Raw genomic sequence first — 17,982 nt, 5'->3', positions numbered from 1 at the left:
AGCGGTGGTATTGGTGAAGATGATGAAGAGTCAATCACAATGGCGGCCACCTTCTCATTATCACTATTATCATCGGATGAGCAACTTGATGAATCAATGTCTGTAAGCCAATCATCGACGATGTATGTCTTCCCACTTTTCTTCTTCTTGTGGAATTCCTTCTTCTTGCCATCCTTCTTCTTGTATGGCTTGTTTTTTTCTTCTCATCTTCTTCTTCATTACTTGAGTCATCTTTTTTGCCCTTGTACTTGTCTTTCTTGGGCTTTGTGCATTGGTGTGCTAGATGACCAAATTCTTCATAATTGTAGCAATCCATCTCCAAGATTGGCTTCCTTCTAGAGCTAGTGAAGAACTTCTTTTTTACCATCAAACGTGATGCTACTCTTGTTAAGCTTCTTTAGCATCTTGGTGATTCTTCTCACCATAAGAGTAAGACTTGCATCATCAATTTCATCATCACTTGAGCTCTCATACTCAAGCCTTGCTTTGCCCTTCTCTTGACTAGCTTTGAATGCTAAGTCCTTGTCTTTCTTCTTAGTAGATGATGAGCCATCTTGTGGTGTGATATGCATGTACATCTCATGAGCATTGATCTTTCCCAAGATTTGTGTCGGTGTAGCGGTGGAAAGATCACCTTGATGAAGCACGGTCACAATATGCCCATATTTATCAATGTGGAGGACACTCAAGATCTTTCTTACAACATCGGATGGTTGCATTTGAGTGAGTCCAAGGCCATTGACTTCCTCTATAAGAACATTCAAGCGTGAGTACTTTCATTAGCACTCTCTTTAGGAAGCATTTCAAATGAATTTAGCTTTTTCATGACAAGATGATAGCGTTCCTCACGCTCGCTCTTTGTTCCCTCATGGAGCGCACAAATATCCGACCATAGTGCATGGGTGTCTTTGTGGTTCCTCACCCGGTTGAACACATCTTTGCAAAGGCCTCTAAAGATGGTGTTTCGAGCCTTTACATTCCATTTCTCATAATTCACTTCATCGCCTTGTAGGTGTGTGGCATCCCGAGGTTTTGGGAAGCCTTGTGAGGCGGCTCTAAGTATTTCAACATCTAGAGCTTCTAGATACGCCTCCATACGGATTTTCCTATATGGAAAATCATCCCTCTCAAAGATAGAAGGAGGTCCATCCCCGTGAGACATCTTTCTCTAGGCGGTTAAGCCTAAATACGTGAGCACGAGGTTCTGATACCAATTGAAATGATCAAGATGCCCAAGAGGGGGTGAATTGGGCTAATTCTAAAATTATTTGCAATAATTAAACCCTACGGTTAGCCCAATTAACCCCTTGTGCCTAGAAAGTGTTTCTATTGATCTACCGCACAAAAGTTTAGCAACCTATGTTCCAATCCTACTCTAGCATGGCAATTCTATAAATGTAAATGACAAGAATTGAATTGCTCAAAGTAAAGAGAGAAGGAGGAACGCGGCGATGTTTTGCCAAGGTATCGAAGAGTCGTCACTCCCTACTAGTCCTCGTTAGAGCACCCGCGCAAGGGTGTAGCTCCTCCTTGATCCGCGTAAGGATCAAGTGCTCTCTATAGGTTGATTCTTTGATACTCTGTCGTGGTGAATCACCCACAACCGCTCACAACTCAAGTTGGATCATCCACAAGCTCCGTTGGATGATCACCAAACTCGCAATCAACACCAAGCCGTCTAGGTGATGGCGATCACCAAGAGTAACAAGCACAAACTCTCACTTGACCATGATAAGCCTAATGAGAAGGGTGGATGCACACTATGCTACTCTTGCTTTCACTAATGAGGGTTCTCTTTGGGATTCTCAAATCTCAATCACCTCACTAGGACCTTGCTCTTCTTGGCATCGTCAAGGGTGTTTCTCAGCTGTTGGAATGAGCAAAAGTGCCCCCTCACACGAATGGAGAAAGTATTTATAACCTTGGTTGAAAAACGAATCGTTATATGCCTCTGCGGGGTGATCGGATACCCTAGTCAGTTCTCTCCGAACTCTAGTGTTTAAGTTATGATCGGACGCTGGACAGCGTCCGGTCACGATTTTCCCTCTTTGGAACCTTACTGAAGCCGATCAGACGCTGGGACTCAGTGTCCGGTCGCACCAGACAAAATCACCTTGATCAAATGAACTGACCGAACTCTGCACCAGCATCCGATCACTCCGGAACCAGCGTCCGGTCAGTATTTGACCCTCCATTCACTTTCAACTCTCGATCATATGTGAATGAAGTTTTCTCCAATGGATCTAAGGGCTTTTTAGGAGCTACCTAGTGCTAGATTTAGCAAGTGTGCACCACACCTAACCCACTAGACTCTCCTAGGTCAAGCTACCCGTCCATACCCCCCTTAATAGTATAGCCAAAGGAAAAATAAAGTCCTAAATTACTCTAAGTATCTCCTCAACACCAAATGACACTTAGAACTAGTCCATCCTTAACCTTGTCGTCTAGCATTTAAAAACCAAAATGATTTTCATCGTAGGGGTATGACCACCATGATAGCCCAATCGATCTCCATTACCGTGACCTAACTTAATTGCGTCTGCAAAACACACGTTAGTCACAGTAATCACGTATTGTCATTAATCACCGAAACCCAACTAGGGGCCTAGATGCTTTCAAAGTGGTGCTGCCAAACATATTGACATAAAGTATTATGTTATAAAATACAAAGTCTGGAGTCATATAATTAGTCTTGAGCATATAAAAACAGAAAATATGCTCGCGGATCCACTTACAAAAGGCTTACTACCCAGTGTGTTCAGAGAACACTTAGCCGGTGTGGGTTTAAGGGAAAGTCTATGATTCCTAGACAATGAGGGCCTAGTTGAGAATCTGTTTCAAAACAGAGAGGTGCATTGTAGCTGTTTAATCTAATGACAACAGACCATGATGATGAGGCACGCTCTATGTTCTGATCTGTGATGGAATAGGAACAAGATAAAGTAAGTAAGTTAAGATTAAGTTATAAGGTGAGATCAAGGGAGAGAATGTTAGATTGATCCCACCAGTTTGGCCCAATGGCCAATTGGGCCTTGATCCACGCCCTGATCGAAGGAGCCCAACCCTAACTATGGTTGGTGGGTCCCCGTCACACAATACCATAAAAAGAGAGGTGGGGGCCAGGGCACAAGACACGAGGTTCACCTGAGCTGCCAGACGCCCCATCTACATCCTAACCCTAGCCGATCTAGAGAGAGGGCGTTGCCAGCGACGGGAAGTTTCGCCACCGGCCACCGCCGCCCCTGCACCGCCGCCACCATGACAACGTCTTCACCGCCGGGCTTCACCGCGTCACCGACAAGCAACTCCATGGCCAGCTCGTCTTCTACGAAGGCAGACGATGGTTTGCACCTCTGCAACCCCTCTCTCTATCTCACCTTATCTTTAAATCCAGTACTAGTTCATATTCTAGGACTTGCTGTTTATCCTAAATGTTATACATGCTAGATCTATGGCTAGACGATCCTGTCAAATCTATCGAGGAACTCAAAGTCACTCCCCTTGAAGCTGACATGTACAGCGCTGCCGCCATCCATGAACCTCTCAGGGACAAACTCCTCGGCGTCCTCGCCCCAGTAGCGCCCACACGGACGTGCTGCTCGTTATTACCTCGGCTTGTAGCTTGTTCATCACTCGTGGCTTCCTCATGAGCTCGGCCAAGGTGAACTCGAGCAGCGAAGATGATGAGTCTATCCCCCCGACAAACACGTCCTGCATGTTCAGATCTAGTTCATGCCAGTTCGATGATTGCTGTAGACTTGCAGCAACTTTTTAAGTACAGGCAAGACATGAGCTGGATATGCACTTACAAGCAAGAGAGCTTTCATTTGCTCCCTGGTAAGGTCGTACTCCCGTCGAACTGAGAGCAAAACATGTATGAAGTCGTCATCGTCCTTGAGATAACTCGCCGCCGCCATCGCCGCCTCATACTGGCTTCTCATGGTCCTCGATCAGCCTGTCGAGTAGGTCGTCCCACCTCTGCCTCAGTCTCTCGGGCTTGGCGCAGACCAGCTTCCCGCAGTGGCGGAGGACCGAAAAAAATTAAGGTAGGTAGAGAACCGAGCTTTACTCCCGGTGGGGAACCCCCTCTAGTCCCGGTTCCCCACCCGGGAGCAAGCATCCGGGACTAAAGGGGGGGTCCTTTAGTCCCGGGTCAGGAACCGGGACTAAAGGAGGACCTTTAGTCCCGGTGGGTAACACCAACCGGGACTAAAGGTGCCTCCTGACATGCCACGATGGCCGGCACCTTTAGTCCCGGTTGGTAATACGAACCGGGACTAAAGGTTTTTTTCTTTTTTCTTTTCTTTTCATTTTTTTGTTTTCTTTTCAAAATAGGTTTTCGAAGTCGTATTGTACGCTGCTAATTATACATTTATACGCGCATATAGTATGTTTCGGTTCAAGCACAATGAACGTATTAAATCACACAATTCAAGCATAGAAATATATATATATATATGCATGCATCATATATATATTTACATGCATGCATGCATATGTGTATTTTACATTATATTATTTCATGTGCATATATTACAAAAGATTGCATTATAGTTGTTGTGACATAACAAGTTTCTTCTCATCCTCTAGCTTGGCTTCAATGGCAGTGTTGGGTCGAAGTAGAACTCGCCCTTGGAATCGATGACCTGCTCATTAAAAAATCCGGCTATAGACTCTTGAATTGCTTTGATTTGGTCTTGCCGTATGACCTTTTTCTCCAACCATCGAGTCTACAGGTTTGAATTAAAGGAAAATAAATTAATATATGTACATATATATATATAAAGACATAGTAACACAATCAATAATAATAATTAAATGAATATATAGTGTATTTTTAACGTACTTTGAGTCTCTCTGTAGGAGTTCTTTGGGAGAGCACCTTGATAAACTTGCAAACATAGTAACCACAGTAGTTGTTCCCCTGTTCCTGCCTCAGACACCACTTTACGAGAAAAAGATTTGTCATCCAATCTGGTGATCCGGTGAAAGCTATATGTTTAATTAATAAAGATGATGCGATTCAGGGGACTTACTTTCAATGGGATTACATTCAGTGGCGCTTTGCATTTTTCCATGTGTTGCTTCTCAATAAAGGTTTTCCAAACACTGCCCAATAAAAAATTTGCCACGTCATCAGATATAGTTAATCATCATGTTTGTGTGTATATATAGTTGCTAGAGATCCCGAAATTACCTCTGGATAATATCTATCATATCTTGGTAGTCTTGTTGTGGTTTTCTCATCGAGTCATAGATTATCAAGTGACTTTTCACCAGATCAATGTCCATCAATATCCAGTGATTGCTGCATGTGTTTATAGGATATAACGCATAACACTCATTAATCAACTAGAATCAACATATGAGCCATTAAGGCTATGATCGACATGATTAACACTCACTTGAAGTTATAGGGAAAGAGTATATCCTTCTTGTGGCGTTGGTTCACTAAGAAGTTCATGAGGTTACTCTCTGACTCAGACTTTCAATTAGTCATTGGAGTAATTGGGTCTTTGAATACTATATGGGGATCAACAAAACCAATTTCATTGCAGCCTTCCTTTCTGAGCTCTGTCATTGTAAATCTGCATATATATAGTACTTGTTAGGATAATTTATATGCATATACACACATATGATGAGTTTAATAATAGATCGAAAGAATTATTACTTACAGGCAATAGCAGCTAATGATAACTTTGTCCAGAGAGGTCAGGTGGCATAGTTGATGAAATTCTGCAAAGTCAACATACATAACATCATCGCCACGGAACCAATGTTCGTCTCTAATTCTGACACCAACGCAGAAGTCTCCACTGGTAGACGCCTGCATGTACCACTTGTTTAGTAGGTACATTTGCGTCCCCAGATCAGATAAGGCTTGAGGGTTGTATAGACTCTGGCCTAGTACAAATTTTTTCTTCCAAATATCAACCTCCGCCGCACTCTCAATGTTTCCATCACCAAACATCTGGTAAAGGTCGAGACCAGTCTCATCAAGAAATTCACCAAGGTGATCCAAATCGACATCCGGAGGTATGTTTGCCTGATGCATTAATCCTAAATTCGAACCATATTCATTACCAACAACTAGCGGGGGGATTGATTGGTGCGCTTGTTGTCCGAGTTGGGCAACTCCTTTCCCTGCCCGCTTCTTTTTCTGTGCCGCCTCAATTGACTTGGTGAGAGTGCGGTCATAGTCTGATAACGTTGATTTGGACGGCTTACGAGATTCCCGCTGTTGATGCTGGTAAGAAGTCACCTTTTTTCTTAAAATATCCGGAGCTACGAAGAAGTACGGTTTCTCTGGGTTTCTCCTTGCTTCTTGATTCATTTTAAGTTTGTCATAGAATCTAGACATGTCTTTTTTATATGCATCAGTTCCTTCTTCCTTCTCTTCAGATATTATTTTGGGAATAGCCCTTGGTTTCACAGTGGCTTTCTTTGCAGGCGGGGACTGGTTCTTCGTTTGAGGGGCTGGCCTCTTGCTAGGCTTCTTGGTAGGCGGGGGCGGGGGAGGCGTTGGAGACCTCCTTGGAGGTGTTGGCAGCGGCGTTGGAGACCTCCTTGGAGGTGTTGGCAGCGGCGTTGGAGACCTCCTTGGAGGTGGCGGCTGCGGCGTTGGAGACCTCCTTGGAGAGGGTGTGGATGCAGCCTCGTCTTCCAACACAATGTCATTGTACAGAGCACTATGATGATCTGGCGATTGAACAATTGGATTTAGGTTGGGGGAGGATCTGCTACAAAAAAAGGAATGACATATTATTATGAGCAGATTGTTAATTATTTAAGCCAATACAAATTAATGATGTAGTGTTTTCATCCGCACGTACCTATGGTGAGGTAGTTCAGAAGGAGGTGGAGCCGACATCCCTGGAATGATGATGTAGCGCTTGCGCCATAGAATGAATGTCTTCTCCGCTTCTCCTAGAGTCTTCTCGCCATCACCTCCAGGAATGTCAAGAGGCAAATCACTATAACCTTTTTTAGCTTTATCTACCGAGATGGTGGCATATCCTTCTTGGATTATATTCCCATGAATCCTTGGTGTCTTGGTTCGGTCGATAGGATTAACAAGACCGATAGCCACCTTGATTGTGGAATTCTCCTTCGGAATGTGTAGCTCACACGTTGTACAAGGTTCAGTGACGTCATCCACAGGGAAGCGCAGTCCTGTGTCCCCTTGATTTGGTATCTCCGTGGAAGCGCAGCTGCTTTTCAACTGAACAGATTGGCTAATGTTGATTCCTGGCTCTGATGCCTGCTTGCTTGCACTCACTGCTATTTGCACTTGCCTTTTGATTTCCTCCTGCATTCTCGCTTCAAGGTTTTTTTCCCGCTCCTGTGCTTCATGCACCGCTTCCTCCAACCTCTGGAGCCGGTGTGCCTCTTCTTCCTTCTTTCTCTGGTGACTTCTGTAGGAAGGTCTGTCCTGAGGGAATCCATGCTCCCACGAGACACTTCCTTTGCCTCTAGTTCGGCCACCATGTTCAATAGTCCCGATGGCGTATGTCAGCTCATCCTTCTCTCTGTTGGGCCTGAACGCACCACTAGCAGTAGCTCTCTGAGCATAAAACAATCTTTCTGCTGCTTCTTGCAGTCTTGCGCCATAAACGCACTTCCCTGTCTCCTGGTCTAGTGTTCCCCCATGAGCGAAAAACCAATTCTTTGCACGTTCTCCCCACTCGAGTGATTCTGGTCTGATACCCTTGGCAAGAAGGTCTGCTTCCATTTTGTTCCACTTCTTAATGGCAGTCGGGTAGCCACCTGATCCCAAGGTATGGTGGTATGTCTTCTGTTGGGCATTACGTTGGTTCTTTATCACCCGACTCACACCCTCTTCTGAAGTCTTGTACTGTACAAACTCATCCCAATAGGGCCTCTGCTTTGAGATCGGGCCTGGGACAGTAAAATCTGGTGCTATGTTCTTCTTGACATACGTCGTGTATAGGTGTTTCTTCCAAGTCTGAAACTGGGTGGCCATCTTCTTCATTGCCCAATCCCTAACTCGCTCCTTCAATTCATCACCATCTATTATATCATCATAATCATCTGTTTGGAGCGTGAAATGTACCAAGACATTATTCCAAATTAACGCCTTGTCACGATCGGAGACAAAACTGATATGAGGAGCATTGGTCTTCTTCTTCCATTCACGGGTACTAATCAGGAGCCGGTCCCGTACAAGGTAACCACAGTGGTGCACAAATTTCATTTTATTCGCCCCCCCCCCCCGGTTCTCCTATATCCACATTGAACTCCGAGATGATGAAGCGACCCTCCAATGGCTTTTTGGGACCTCGAACATTTTTACTCTTCGTTGTAGTTGTTGATGTCGATCCAGAGGGCTACAAAACATAAACATTATTTTTAATGTCATGAGCACACATAAGACATATGATAATATATATATATAGCTAATAATAAAAAATATATACTTGGCCAATATGTTGTTGCTCATTTTGTTCAAGAGCTAAGTACTGACTCCCGTCATCTACATCCTCTTGCACGTTATTTTTAGCACCATCATCGCCGGCAACTTGAGTGCCAGTGTTGATCAAATTCATCATCAACTCCTCCTCATCCATATTTCTCGGGTCGGCCATCTAGCTTCAAAAAACAAAACCAATATATAGTACGTCAAATCTTTGCTTATTACATGCGTAAAATCTACAAACAATATGCATTATTAAATCTTGCCCCTCGATCATGGACACAATTCGCCACACTAGGACGAACTACGTCGGTACTAGGGCGAATTAGGGCACGAGAAAGGGCGGTGTGACAAGAGTGGCGGTGCTCCACTCCGCCGTATATATGTCTGTACACATGGGTGAACGAGGGCGGCGGTGCTCCGCCGTATACATAGAAACGCATGGACGAAATGCATATGAATACAAATGACGTATATATACGTGTCGGCGCGGTGGCCGGTGTGCTGACGACGATGACGTGAGGCGGGCCGGCGTGCTGACGACGACGACGACGTGAGGCGGGCCGGGGCGGTGTCGGTGCGTGATGTTGTGATCCTATGTACCATGTGATCAACCATGTAGTCATTCATCATATGAGAAAATTCTATGTTAATAATATAAGTATAAGTCATTATGAAATGTAAGTATATGTGTCTTATTGCTCATATAACCATTACTATTTCCGAAATGATAAGAATTTATTTTCTTCTTCTACAGGCGATCTCTGATGCTATGATATAAAGTTTGAAGATAGTCTTCCCGGAAAAAAATATGTAATGCTCATATTACTTTAGCAACATTAATATATTATATATGTATATTCAAAGTTCACAAATGAAGAAACATGTGATATTTTTGATAAACTAAAAAACGCTTAGTTTATAAACTGGGTATCAAAATTGAGTTCCTATTTGACCATTATATATCCTACAACAAATCCTTCAAAAAAAAGACCCTACATGAATATATTTGGATAAAATTTCGTTAACAAACATTGATCTATGAAGATAGAAAAAATTCTTCTATTGAAACTGCATCTTGAAATAATGGCATATCATATAGTGATGAATATATGGCGGTTGATGGGCTGGATCATTAGCGGATGGTTCGTAGCGTTGTTTCCAAATAATATATAGCGTGTTTATTATACAAGCCATGGATTTACATCGATCTAATTAATTTCTAAAGTAATTTCATTGGTGATCCTTAATTATACTTGTCATTTAGAGTTCCAAATATTCAAAACTTGCCTTAAGATATGTTTTTATTTAAAATCATTTAGAGTTCCAAATATTCATTTTTAGTTTCTAGATTTTGTGATTCAAAATTTGGAATTTTCAATCGACCTCGACCGTTGACACATGGCTTACACCAAAGTTGTAGTTTTCGACGTGATCTATAACTCGGCAGTGGAGGGCTCGGACGAATGTACAAAGAGATCGACGAATATATCACCTCGAAGCTCGGCAGTGTACGTACTGGAGGGCCTCGGGCCGGCGCGGTGGGGCAACGCGCGGTGGAGGGCCTTGGGCGTGGAGGAGGGCGCGGTGGAGGGCCACGGGCAAGCGCGGAGGAGGGGCACGGGCGCGCGCGGTGGAGGCCGCACGAGGAAGAAGACGGCGGCGCCGGTGTCACGGAAGGCGAACGGACGCGGTGCGAGGAAGAAGAGGGCGGCGGTGTTCGACGAGGAAGAAGACGAGCAGATCGATCTGCCAGGCGCTGGAGGTTATATAGCAGAGGAGAATTACTCCCGGTGCCAGCCACCAACCGGGAGTAAAAACCCTTTACTCCCGGTGCGTATTACTAACCGGGAGTAAAGGTGCCTTTACTCCCGGTGCGTGTTACCAACCGGGAGTAAAGGTATACCTTTACTCCCGGTTGGTAACACGCACCGGGAGTAAAGGCTTTTTTTTGGCGGGCCACGAAACTGCAGCCCACCTTTACTCCCGGGTGGGCTTCCCACCCGGGAGTAAAGGTGGCCTGCAGTTTCGTTTCCCGCCTGTTTTAAGCAATAGTCTTGTTAAATACAATAGAAATGCAATAGTTTTTATTAAATACATAGTAAATTAAATAAAAGGCATAAAATTATTTTGTTAAAAATATGAATTTTATTTTTGTTTATTGCACATAGGAAAAATCGATAACCTAACTTTTTTTATTTTTTGTTAGAATTATAAAACATAATGTAACTAATATTTATTATTTCGTTAATGCAAAAATGTAGTGTTTAATTAAAATTATTAAAATTATTAGTTTTGGACAGGAAATTTGTTTTCACATCATTTTAACGTTAATATTTTAATTTTTCATCACTCAGTATCCTAATTTACCTTTTTGAGAGAGAAATCCCACCAAATCAAACATTGATTTAATTTGAAACATGACATAATAAACATCTGAATTCACAATTATTACATAATATCTCAAACACACACTATATTAAATCACTATATCATCAAGTGGGCACAGCAGTGAACTTCTTCTTTACGTATGTCCCTTGGTTATGATCGCTTCGTAACCATGAAGTGTCCTCATCATTTACCAAGATGCTAGGGTCTTTGTTCACTTTGAAGGGCGGAATTCGGTCATCCTTTTCATATTCTTCTAACATGTCCGACTTGTCCTCAATTCCCACGATGACTCTTTTCCCTGAAAGAACTATGTGGCGCTTTGGCTCTTTGGTTGAGTCATTATCGTTTTTCCCTCTTTTTGGTTTGGTAGACATATCATTGACATAGAACACCTGATTCACATCCTTGGCAAGGACGAATGGTTCGTCTTTGTACCCAATATTACTAAGGTCTACTGTTGTCATTCTATACTCGTTGTCTACTGTTACTCCGCCTCCGGTCACCTTGACCCATTGGCACTTGAACAATGGGATCTTCAAAGTAGGTGCATATTCTAGTTCCCATATTTCATCTATGCGTCCATAATATGTCTGCTTATTCCCATTCGGGTCTGTGGCATCTATGCGGACACCACTGTTTTGGTTGGTACTCCTTTTATCTTGGGCTACTGTGTAGAATATGTTTCCATTTATCTCGTACCCTTTGTATGTGACGATATGCCATGATGGTTGCATAGCCAATAAATACAGTTGCTCATGGATGCTCTCATCACCTTGATATTTTTTTCGCAACCAACCGCCAAAAGTTTCCATGTGCTTATGCGTAATCCAAGCTTCAGTCTTCCCTGGAAACTCGGATCGTAAGAGATCCTTGTGTGTCTCAATATACGGATCTACCAAAGAGGAGTTCTGTAGAACTATGTAGTGCGCTTTATTGAAATAATCATCATCCGTACCAATATATGTTTTCCTCCCTAGTGTCCCCTTTCCGCTTAGTCTCCCCTCATGTCTCGATTCAGGAACACCAATTGAGTCAAGGTCGGGAATAAAGTCAACACAGAACTCAATGACCTCTTCTGTTCCATAGCCCTTGGCGATGCTTCCTTCTGGGCGAGCACGGTTGTGAACATATTTCTTTAGGACTCCCATGAATCTCTCTAAGGGGAACATGTTGTGTAGGAACACAGGACCGAGAGTGAAAATCTCCTTGACTAGGTGAACTAGGAGGTGTGTCATAATATCAAAGAAGGAAGGAGGGAACACTAACTCAAAGCTGACGAGATATTGAACCACATTATTCTGTAGTTTAGCTAGATCAGTTGGATCAATTGCCTTCTGAGAAATTGCATTGAGGAATGCACATAGCTTTACGGTGGCTAGACGTACATTTGGAGGTAGAATTCCTCTTAATGCAACTGGAAGTAATTGCGTCATGAGAACGTGACAGTCATGGGACTTTAAGTTACAGAATTTCTTCTCTGTCACATTTATAATACCCTTTATATTCGAGGAGAATCCAGATGGTACCTTGATGTTGTTTAAGCATTCAAACATGATTTCCTTCTCCTCTTTGCTTAGAGTGTAGCTAGCAGGACGTAAGTAATGGCGTCCATCATCTGTCTTCTCTGGATGCAGGTTGTCTCTTTCTCTCAAACAACGCAGGTCCTGTCGTGCTTCAAATGTGTCCTTAGGCTTTCCATACACACCCATAAAGCCTAGCAGGTTCACACAAAGATTCTTCGTCAGGTGCATCACGTCGATCGAGCTACGGACCTCCAGGACTTGCCAATAGGGTAGGTCCCAAAATATGGACTTTTTCTTCCACATGGGTGCGTGACCGTTAGCGTCTTTCGGAATAGGTTGGCTTCCATGTCCTTTTCCAAAGACGACTTTCACATCATTGACCATATCGAGTACATCCTCACCGGTTCGGTTGCGAGGCTTGGTCAGGTGGTCTGCTTTCCCTTTAAAATGCTTACCTTTCTTTCTTACGGGATGATTTGCAGGAAGAAATCGACGATGGCCAAGGTACACGACCTTTCGACATTTTTTCAAGAATACACCTCTAATATCACCGAAGCAGTGTGTGCATGCATTATATCCCTTGTTTGACTGTCCTGAAAGATTACTTAGAGCAGGCCAATCATTGATTGTTACGAACAACAATGCTCGCAGATCAAAGTGTTCCTATTTGTACTCATCCCACACACGTACACCTTCTTTATTCCACAAAATGAGAAGTTCATCAATAAGTGGTCTCAGGTACACATCGATGTCATTGCCAGGTTGCTTCGGGCCTTGGATGAGCACAGGCATCATAATGAACTTCCGCTTCATGCATAACCAAGGAGGAATGTTGTAGATACTTAGAGTAACAGGCCAAGTGCTATGACTACTGTTCTGCTCTCCAAAAGGATTGATACCATCTGTACTTAAAGCAAACCTTAAGTTTCTTGCGTCATTTGCAAACTCCGGGAATTCTCTATCGATTGCTCTCCACTGGGACCCATCAGCAGGGTGTCTCAACATATTGTCTACCTTACGGTCTTCTTTGTGCCATCGTAACAATTTTGCATGTTCTTTGTTTCTGAACAGACGTTTCAAGCGTGGTATTATAGGAGCATACCACATAACCTTGGCAGGGATTTTCTTACGTGGACGTTCGCCCTCAACATCACCAGGGTCATCTCGCCTGATCTTATACCGCGACGCATGGCATACCGGGCATGCATCCAATTTCTCGTACTCTTTGCCACGGTATAGGATGCAGTCATTAGGACATGCATGTATCTTCTCTATTTCTAGCCCCATAGGACAGACAACTTGTTTTGCTTCGTAGGTAGTGGCGGGCAATTCATTGTACTTCGGAAGCATCTTCTTTTGGATTTTTAGTAACTCTCCAAATCCCTTGTCAGATACACCATTCTTTGCCTTCCATTGCAGCAATTCTAGTGTGGTTCCCAACTTTTTCTGCCCTGCATCACAAGTTGGGTACAACAATTTCTTGTGATCTTCTAGCATCCGCTCGAACTTGATCTTCTCCTTTTCACTTTCACATTCTCTTTGTGCATCACGAATGACCTGACAAAGATCATCAGCCGGCTCATCTTCTGCGGCTACCTCTTCTTCAGCTTCTCCCATTGCAGTATCATTGAAGCACGCACCATCAGGAATAATATCATTGTCGTCCCATTGTTCTTCTTCATCTTCTTCCATTACAACACCGGTTTCTCCGTGCTTTGTCCAACAAATATAGTTTGGCATGAAACCCGACTTGAACAAGTGTGAATGAAGAGTCCTTGAGCAAGGATATTCCACCGTATTCTTACATATGGCACATGGGCAGCACATGAAACCGTCGCGTTTGTTTGTCTCGGCCGCACGTAATAAAGAATGCACGCCGTCAATGAACTCTTGTGAGCGGCGATCAGCATTATACATCCAATGACGGCTCATCTGCATTACATGACATAAATATCATATTAAAACCTAGATCATAATTAATTATTTATACAACATGCGTGCCACCACAAAAGATACAAATTTATGAAAGCATCGCTACAATGTAGACAATCCCAACTACCACTAAAAGAACTAAAGCTAAAATACATTTCAGGAGCACAAGGATTTCGCGACCAATCTCAACTAAAACAGACAGATCCCCCGATTGTGCAACATCTTTGGGCTTCTTCGGCTGGATCACTGCCTCATTAGCCGCCGTATCTGCCTGTTGTGCAAGATATTTTTGCACGAGTTCAACATACTCTTCCTCCCAGTAGAAGCCTGAACATCGTCCACTGCCATCCCACTAAAATTAAAACAAAAAACTAGAACTTTAATCACAACCATCATGAAAATAGGTATAAACTAACCATAATCATTAAATACGATAAAATAACTCACATTGCGATCCGGACACTTGTAGAAGATACGATCCTTGTTGGGACCCTCCTTCTTCACTCGGTACTCCATCACAATCTTCATCTCATCACGACACTTGCCGCATGGAATGAGAGGAAGGCCCGGCCTAAGTCGCTTTGGAAACCCATGAGAGGCCGAGGACCCGGAAGCAGTTGCCATCTACTCTCTATACTCATTTTTTAATACACTATAAATTTCTTCTTTTATAAACAAATAAAATTAACAAACTATAAAATTATCTAGATCTCTAAACAATGATATTTTTAATGGTCATTGTGTTCTCGTCTTTTACTGCGGCAGGTAAGTAATTCATATGATATTTCCGCAAATTAACAGAAGAATGGGAATGTACACACATAACAGACTACTACGACGATATCGGGACGTGTGAATAAATAACCATCCGTATTAGTTGACCTTGCTTACGTGATCATCTCGGCGAGCATTTCTCCACCGGACAGCACCGTACTTGGTCAAGGAAGAGCTCCGATTCTATGAGGAAGGGAACACGGTCTCCCACGACCGTTGTCGCTCTCCCTCGTAGAATCAAAGCTCCTCCTTGATGTCCGTTACCGCTCGACAGAGAACATGCTTGCCGACCTGAACACGGTCCGCAAGTTCAACTAGTACGGATTTTCTATAATTTTCTAACTATTTTCTAAGTTTTTATTTATATATACTACGTTTAGGTACGGTGATTGACAGACTACTACGACGATATCGGGACATGTGAATAAATAACCATCCGTACTAGTTGACCTTGCTTACGTGATCAGCTCGGCGAGGATTTCTCCACTGGACGGCACCGTACTTGGTCAAGGAAGAGCTCCGATTCTACGAGGAAGGGAACACGGTCTTCCACGACCGTTATCGCTCTCCCTCGTAGAATCAAAGCTCCTCCTTGACGTCCGTTACCGCTCGGCAGAGAACATCCTCGCCGACCTGAACACGGTCCGCAAGTTCAACTAGTAAGGATTTGCTATAATTTTCTAACTATTTTCTAACTTTATATTTATATATACTTTAACCTTCTTTCATGTAAATATGCAAGCTTAAAGTGATTTTGAGCTCAAATTGCTTACAAATGAAAAAAAACCACAATAAAGAACCATAAATATATATAGTGAATAAAATGGCATAAGAAAATGGTAAAAAATGAGAGTATGAGATTGGTAACCTTTACAACTGAAGAATCGACGGAGGAATCGAAGAATGGATGGAGGAACAATGGAGGGAGGGAGGAAGCAAGAACACTACTGCAGTGAGCTTCAAAATGTGCTGAGCTCGGGCTCGGGGAGGAAGGAGGAGACGGCCGATTTATAAAGGGAGAACATTTAGTCCCGGTTGATAGATCCAACCGGGACTAAAGGTAACTTTCCAACCCCGGGCGCAGCCACGGCCCGGGAGTAGACCTTTACTCCCGGTTGGAGCCACCAACCGGGAGTAAAAGTATACCTTTAGTCCCGGTTGGTGGCTCCAACCGGGACTAAAGGTCCCTGCCACCTCTGTCTGGCGCAGTAGCCGTTGGGCAGGGGCCTTTAGTCCCGGTTGGAGCCACCAACCGGGAGTAAAGGTATTTCTAGTCCCGGGGGCAAAAAAATTCCGGGACTAGAGCCCATTTTGGCCGAGGATCAAAGGTCTGTTCTCTACTAGTGGACGAAATGGATAATATAGATAGCAAAGTAATATCTCTCTTTAAAATGCTTTATATACACAAGTCGTGACCGTCAAGCACAAAATATATAAAAAATCAGCAACCAAATTTAATGAACACTTCGCAACCAAATTAATTGATAAACAATAAATTGATTATTTGAAGACACAAGTAAACCAGGAAGTGCTGAACTATTGGCCTGTCTCCATTAACGCTCGATGCCTCCCTGATGGCCGCCGGTGCCCTCACGACCTCACCAGTCACCACATCGCCTGACGCCGTTGCCCTCACGCATTCAAGATGGAGGAGACAAAAGCGCGAGATCACAAATCGTCGGACTACAAGACTGAGGCCGGCAGCACCACAGCAGGCCAATAACGTCCTAAACTAATGAAAGCCCAGCCCACAGCCCAAGTAACCTTTCGTCTCAACTGCTCATCTTCTACCTGCGGCTGCGTTCGTATTCAGACACGTTCGAACTTCCAAACCACGCCATGGCTACTGACTAGTAGCGGGAAGCACTTAGGGGTAGGGATCTGCGGCGGAGTCAAGGTAGGGCGAGCGCCCTACCTCGCCCTACCGGGTCCTCCGCCCCTGGCTTCCCGAGCACGCCGAAGCGAGCCAGGAAGGGGAAGCTAGGTCGTTCGTGAACGCGCCGAGCAGCTCGCCCACGTCAACCGCCGCGCCCGCGGCGGCCGCCTCGGCGATCCAGGCCATCACTATGCTCACCTATAGTCCTATACCAGTAGATAGTAATAGTAGTCCGGCCAGTAGTCCAGCGTCAAATAACCGATATAAAAATTTCCGCCCCGTTCGCTTCAACGCCAAAGCAGCGTCAGCTGGCTTATCAGAGGCAAAAGCCGTCAGCGAACAACTCGTTAATTCTTAAATCTTGGTCACCGTACCTCTTCTTCGTGGGCATGGCGGAACGACTGCACCCTCCTCACGCTGAGAAGGTGCGTGGTGATGAGCTTCCTCGCCCGGCGTCAGCAGTCGCCGTGCGGCGCGAAGGACATCAGACAGGCCGTAGAGGACGATCTCGGCGACTAAAGAGTGCGGCCGTGACGCGAACACGTGGTCGTGCGTGCGCAGCATGGCCTCGCTGGCGCGGCGCGACGACACGACGAGCACCGGCATGGAGCCGAGGCGGAGCAGCATGAGATCCGCGCCGTGCGTCGTCCTAGTGAGGCGGCGAAGGGAGACGGGCGGGAGAGACCCGACGACGAGGTGCAGATGGCCGAGGATGGGCACCGCCAGGGGCAACGGCGGGAGACTCTGCTGGCAATCTGCTGGCTGCTGGTGGTCGTCCCTTGTTCTCTTGGCACCGAACAATAAATGGTCCTGTTCACTATAACTTATCGGTCATATCATTTTAACGAAATAATAGTTTTTCTCTCACAGCAAATTATCGGCATCACAACTATTTTTTCAGTCAGGCCAACAGAGTCAATGTTGTTGCTCACGCGTAGCATACGAGGAGGAGGAAGAGGACGAGCAGAAGCAATGCTCGTGGGCTCGTCATGTCATAAACGAACTGCCCTGCTAGGTTCTCCATGATAACGAAATGGTACCTCTCCGCT

The 17,982-nt window shown here is 44.4% G+C and overlaps 1 pseudogene; it reads right to left on the bottom strand.

Moving 5' to 3' along the window:
- Positions 1–3,543: 3,543 nt before the first annotated feature.
- LOC136495917 (indole-2-monooxygenase-like) lies at positions 3,544–17,957 on the bottom strand (annotated as a pseudogene).
- Between the last annotated feature and the right edge of the window lie 25 nt (positions 17,958–17,982).

Source organism: Miscanthus floridulus, chromosome 12 (genome assembly GCF_019320115.1).
Source record: "Miscanthus floridulus cultivar M001 chromosome 12, ASM1932011v1, whole genome shotgun sequence".
Taxonomy (NCBI): Eukaryota; Viridiplantae; Streptophyta; class Magnoliopsida; order Poales; family Poaceae; genus Miscanthus; species Miscanthus floridulus.
Note: the sequence above shows the minus strand (reverse complement) of the source record. Positions and strands in the feature narration are given on the sequence as shown.